The following is a 6488-nucleotide window of genomic DNA, read 5'->3' on the forward strand; positions in this document are numbered from 1 at the left end:
AAGGGACATAAAAACCCTCTTTAAAACCTGCATACCCATTCCTCTAACTCACCATGCACTAGTTATACATTGGGAATACAGATGTAAATGGAAACATTTCTGCTCTTTGGGGACTTAGTCTGTAGCCAGCAGACTCAGACCTGCAAAGATTTACAGCAATAAACAGAGAGGTGCCTACCACACTACAGTAAGGGAGGAAGATCATGATGTGATTTGAGAACTACAAAGAGCTCAGTATGAAAACAAAGGATATTTTCGGAGGTAATATTCAATGAGAAGCTCATTCGTCATCCAAACAGAGCCAACGATAGGGTACACATGGTAGGAGTAGACGTGGAAATTCACCTGATAAATTATTTAATATTTATTGAGTACCCACTATGTCCCTGATACTACATAAGAAACTGGGAGAAAGAAGGAAAAATAAGCCATGAAAGATCTTATCATCAAAGGGGCAAGAGACAGAGACATAAACAAACTATAGCATTAGCCCACAGTGATAAAATCTACAGTAATACCAAGTCTTACAGGAGCCAAAAAACAAAAACAAAACAAAAAATAGTAAGAGAGAGAAGGTTTTCCCAAAACGGTAATGCTAGAGATGTCTCTAAAGGTGAATAGAAATGAACTAGACAGAGAACGGGAGAACAAAGTAAAAACAAAGCAGTTCAGATAAAAGCTGGAGGAAACAGGGAAATATGGCAAAAGAAACAAGCCAGATCACCAAGAGCAATGAGTAGTAAGCAATAAGCCACAGAAGGGTTTCAGAAATGAGTAAGATCAACCACTCTAATCAAATAGAGAGTGGGAATAGGGAACATGGCAAGACTAAAGAGAACATCAACACGTAGTTCAGGGATGATATATATGCATAATTTAGAATGTATATAAAGCAAGAAGACAAAGGAAAAGATACTTGGAAATAGAGACAGGGAAGATAGGGAAGAGATGGTGGGAAGAAGGGGGTTTCAAAGGTGTTCCATGGATATTTATTTTATAATTACATATTAAACTTTGCTACGCACTTTTATGTACTATATATCAAATTTTAAACATATTTTAACAGAGGGAGAGGTTGCTGAAGTAAGGTAATAAATAATAAGGAAGGGAAGAAAAGAAAAAGTTAGAAACAAGTACAAGTTAGAACTAAGAGAAGTTAGTGACCAATTAGATAAAGAAAAGGGACAAAACTGGGAATCCCAATCAGGTCTCCCATTTCAGAGTCTAGACAGAGGACGAAGCCATTTACCCAGGCAGGATTTAAAGGGGATAACTCTTGGTTTTGTGGGAGGAAGAATTCAATTTTGGACACACTGAAGTTGAGTTGCCTGAATGACACTCACATATAGATATATCTAGTAGGTTTTTAGATACACAGGCCAAAAACTTAGAAAAAAAAGCCTTGATTGAAGACAAAACTTTGATTACCATGAGCTTATAAGCAGTACAGCAGTTAAGGCTATAACCTTGAAAAAGGTTAGCCAAGAATATCATGAGAGTAACAGAAGGCTGAAGACAGATGAACTGAAAGAACTTCTAAAAGAAGACCTGAATTTAAATGAGATTTTGAATTATTAGCAACATCCCTTTAACATATAAGAAACTTAGAGTCCAAATATCTTTTCTTAAAATAGTAGCTCTTCAAATTTTCACTTGATTGCTGGATAAAGAAAAAAGCCCATCTTTTCCAGACACAAAGTTATAAAACAACAGGAATGTCCATGGATATAAGCCATTTCCCACTGTATACCACTTAGCAGAATTTACCTGAAATTCATTCATCTTTCCCTCTAAATCTCAGTCAAAACAAGATTTGGGACAACTTAATTATGATTCCAAGACTATAACTCTCTAACATCTGGCTCAGCCATAACTTGGCTTTTGGTAGAACCAGAAGGTAAATCTGATGCAATACAAAATTGTACACATACTTGCCAGAAGGTGGGCTGTTACAGCACCTGATGGCAGGTAGCTGAAAGGAATTGGCAATTCTTTCAGTCTGCCTACGCATAAACTCTAGAGATAGCAGGAATATAGTAGGTAAAATTAGATTTATGCAAAAAAAAAAAATTCCTGCATTTTCAAGTAACACAACTGCAAATCCCTTACTTCCCCAAGAATGAAATATTAAAAAGTAGAACTAGCCTGTATTATGTATTTATGTGTTATGGAAATTCTGTAATGCAAATAAAAAAATTATTATGATTACATCTGATAATGAAATTATGTTCAGTGCTTGTTAGTCTCACAGCACCTAGCAGAAACTAGTCTTTCAATAAGCACAAAATAATACACACTGACCACTAATGAACAATGCAAATAAATACCAATCAACTCAAAATAGTTTTATTCCTTGAAGAGGCACAACTGTCTGAGACTTCTTTCTATGTAAATGCCTGAATATAAAAGAATATCACTTATATACAGTGATTTATATAGTTAAATATTCATAAAATGAGATTTTGTGATTCATATAAAAATTACATTAACATGACACAAATACTTTTGGGGAAAGTGATTCATGAGATTTGGGAAAAATGTCGTACCTTACATTCCCACATGCAATACTTATCTGTTTACATCTAAAGAGGACTCTGAGATACATTCTTGAATTACACTTTTTTTTCTTATGAGAGCACTCAGAGACTACTATAAGCTTTAAAAAGATACAGTTTAAAAAAAAAAGGTTAGCAGTATCCTTTGGCATTTCCATCATGTTTAATCTTATTCAAAAAACAAAGATTACACCAGCCAAAGACAATCATTCTCTTTACAACTACATAAAGTATCTAATAATTATCAATTGAGCTAGAACAAATTACTTACAGGAGACAAACCTGATTTAAGAAAAACATAAAATATTAACACGCCTTAGGAATGAACAGAGATGCACAGTCTGTTCAACAAATTATTGGTTACCTACTATGTGTAAAGCACCACACTAGGTGCAGGAGAAACAAGAAGTAAAACATTCCATCACTTTACAAACTTAAGAACACTGTACCAAAGACTTAAAAGGCAACATGAGAAATTATAAGGCAACATATGCTTAAATATCAAATTAGTAATCTGAACCATAAGATCTGAGGAGAGATCACATCCAACTCTTTTGAAGGCACTTCAAGCCCATGTACTTAGTGTAGTTTTTACTACAGGAACGCAATCAGATTCTTAAAATTACCATGATTTCAAAAAACTAGCAGCACTGGGGTGGCAATCATCTCACTACTCAGCCCGTTAAGCTGGAGAAGGGGGAAAAGGAAAAACTGGGTAGGAAATTAAACTGACAACTAAGTTCACTTCCTCAGGTCTATAGTTCTTCCTTGCTTTTAAGAACATACAAAATCTGAAATACAGTGAAGTAAAACGTGTAAAAACTGTAACTCATAAAGCAGTGAAATGTTGTCTAAGGCAATGGTTTTCAAACACTGATGAACATCTAAATACATCTAATAATAACATCCAAATGACTGGCTAACTTGCTAATCACACAGATGCCTATCTACTATCTCAGACCTTTGGAATCAGAATCTGTAAATGTGCAGTCAGGGCATTTGATTTTTGAGCAGCTCCCCAGGTGTTCTGATGCAATGTGAGAATTAAATGTTATAGGAGTAAGTACACAATCCTCAGTGGCAAGGAAACCCGGGTTCAAATGCCTGTTCTAATACTTATTAGCACTGGGGCCACCAACTACTCCCTAATACTATTTCTAATCCATAAAAAGGGGGACCTGCCACCCATATATATCAAGTGGTTGTTCAGAGGACACAGGGGCCTGAGTGGCTCAATGGTTGAGTGTCTGCCTTCGGCTCAGGTCATGATCCTGGGGTCCTGGGATTGAGTCCCGCATGGGGCTCCCTGCATGGAGCCTGCTTCTCGCTCTGCCTGGGTGTCTGTCTCTGCCTCTCTCTCTGTCTCTCTCATGAATAAATAAATAAAATCTTAAAAAAAAAAAAAAAAAGATGACAACACATAAAATGCTTACTACCTAGCAGATTAAGCACTGAATGAATTCACTCAACATTTATTAAGTACTTACACAGCATGTGAAATATCTCATTAATTTATTAAGAATTAATAAATACAGCAACTCTGCAATGGTGTCATGTGAACATATCATTATGGGACTCTATCCTAACCAGCAAAGTCTTCCCTGAACTGAGCTGAACAGGCAGTAACAGGAAAAGAAGTGTATTTCCAGGCAGAGAAAGTACCATAACTAAAAGCCATGTACTTGAAGCAGAACAGAAAGAACTGACTCGAGGAGAGAAGAATGCCAGAAAGCACTGTAGAGAAGACTGTTGAAAAGGCAACCAGGGACCAAAACAGACTGTTCCGGATGCTAATTTCTCTTAAAAACAATGAAAGCCACTGAAGGGCTTTACACATGAAGATAATGTGATTAGATCTGCATTTTGAAAAAGTCACTCAACCTGGTGTGGAAAACTACAGATCTGACCACAGTAAATGTAAGTAGGCCATATCTAGGAAGCTCGTTTTCATCAAAGGAGAGATGATGATGGCTGGAACTACAGTACTAGTACTGAAGATGAAGAGTGGACATGTTCAAGAGGCCCAATTAATAGGACTTCTAGAAAGACTACTATGAGTCATGAGAGACAGGAAGATATCACACTTCTACTCCTAGAGAAAGGGATGATGACGCTCGTCTCTTCAGCTAAACACAGCAAGAGAACCTATTTTTATTGGGGGGTAAATAATGAATTTGAAACGTAGGTAGGGTAGTTATTCACAATTATTGGTTTGATTTGTTCAGAAGTATTCTGTTGTATAGAAGTACAATGTGTCTGTTTTAATTGGCTGCTTATTGATCTTAAAGAGAAAAGAATAGGTTTTGGCATGTGAATAAAGTGGATCTGAACAGAAGGAAGGTCCTTACCTTCCACTAGGTTCCTTTCCTTTAACACAATCCTCCAAAAGCATCTTTTTATGACTAATGTAATATTGTCTCAAGAATTCTATTTATACACTCGCCTGATAAACCATTTTAAGCTTTTAAATTAACGTTTATTTTAAAGAATAAGACAGGAGGCCAGACAAAAAACCCCTGCAAAGTCTATAAGGAAGCTTCAAGTATCTGACTTTCAAGCCACTACCAGAACATGATCAGTTTTAAAGTAACAGGCAGGTTTGGGGCATTTTCATTAAATTAGGTTAATTTTCCAGAATGGAGCGGGGTGCAAACGCTACTTGGAAAACTTATTATTCGTAGAATCCAGTATGTAAGAAAATACATAAAAAATTAAAAAATAATCATACAAATAATGCCTGAATTTCATCTACAAAAAACTAGTTTGCACTTACAATTTTAAGGCAGTCCTGACATGGCACTTTTAAGTTGCCCGAGTCCAGTCTCATGAAGATTGTTATAGGCGTTGGCCTGACAGTATTGGTCTCCGTAAGGAGTGATCGGAGGTATGTATTCAGTGGGATCCCAAGAAGTTTTTTTCCCAACCTTTCTCTCCCGCTTAGGAAAACAAGAGGGCAGGAGCCACCGCGGGGGGTGTCAGTCTTCACAACACACCTGCCCCACCCACCGCACACAATAAGCTTCCGTTCCAGAACTACAGCTACCGTCGGAAAGGACGCGGGCGGCGGGGCGCTGTTGGGAACCCAGGTCATCAGGTGCAGACCACCGGACTGACCCGGGCGGAGGCGGCTCCAATTTCCCAAAAGGGAACCGAGATGTCCACCGCGGAAACCCGAGCTCCAGGGCCCGAGAAAGGGGCTCTCCCTCCCGCAGACGACTCCGGCCCTGGTCCCCCGTCGCCTCGAGGCCTCTTCGGGGGACTCGGGCCTCTCGGGTCCGCTCCCCGGAGCTCGCCACTCCCCCAGCCCCGGCTTCGCGCGGGCGCCCACCGTCCCGGCCGGCAGCCGGCAGGGCTGTCACCAGGCAACAGTCACCAGCTCCAAGAGCCTCGGGAGGCCTACCCCGGGGTGCGGGTCCTTCCCCATTCCCTCCTCGCGGGCCTCAGGAGCCCAACACGGAGGGCGGCAGGTGGAGGAGATCGCCCGGTGCCCGCGGGCGGTCACTCACCTCTTCCCCTCTTTCCCGGGAGGGGCGGCGCTGGAGCTTGTTTCCCCCGCCCCCCCAAACGCTTCCTGGCTGCTCCTGCTCAGCCTTAGCGCCCGGCCGCCGCCGTCGCCGCCCCTCACTCCATAGCCTCCTCCGCCCGCGCGGCCTCAGAGGCTGGAGCCGGAGGAGGGAAGGGGGAGGGGAGGGGAGGGACTGGGGAGGAAGAGTACGGGAGGGGGAAGAAGACCGAGAGACCGGCCAGTCGGACCATGACGTCACTTCCGGCAGGCTCGGAAGGGGCGGGGCCCAGGAATGCAGGCCCCGCCCCGGCCCGGCGCTCGGGGGCGGTGTTACGAGCCAGGGGCGGAGCCTGAGGCGCATCTGACGCCGCGGCTGCGCGGCGGGGGCTGCCGGAGGGAGCTTCCCGACCGAGGACCGGGCGGACGGG

The 6488-nt window shown here is 41.8% G+C and overlaps 1 protein-coding gene across 2 annotated transcripts in view; it reads right to left on the reverse strand.

Annotated features, from left to right (window-relative positions):
* The window catches only part of SCYL2 (SCY1 like pseudokinase 2), a 69091-nt gene extending 62845 nt beyond the window's left edge, over nucleotides 1-6246 (reverse strand). The window contains exon 1 of one of the 2 annotated variants that reach the window (XM_041738495.1): nucleotides 6062-6246. The gene's annotated coding sequence lies outside the window, so the exon portion shown is untranslated. Of the gene's footprint in view, nucleotides 1-5328; nucleotides 5455-6061 lie in introns of those variants that run through there. The other variant, XM_041738496.1, reaches the window with a different exon arrangement.
* Between the last annotated feature and the right edge of the window lie 242 nt (nucleotides 6247-6488).

The sequence above is a fragment of the Vulpes lagopus genome, chromosome 23 (assembly GCF_018345385.1).
Source record: "Vulpes lagopus strain Blue_001 chromosome 23, ASM1834538v1, whole genome shotgun sequence".
NCBI lineage: Eukaryota > Metazoa > Chordata > Mammalia > Carnivora > Canidae > Vulpes > Vulpes lagopus.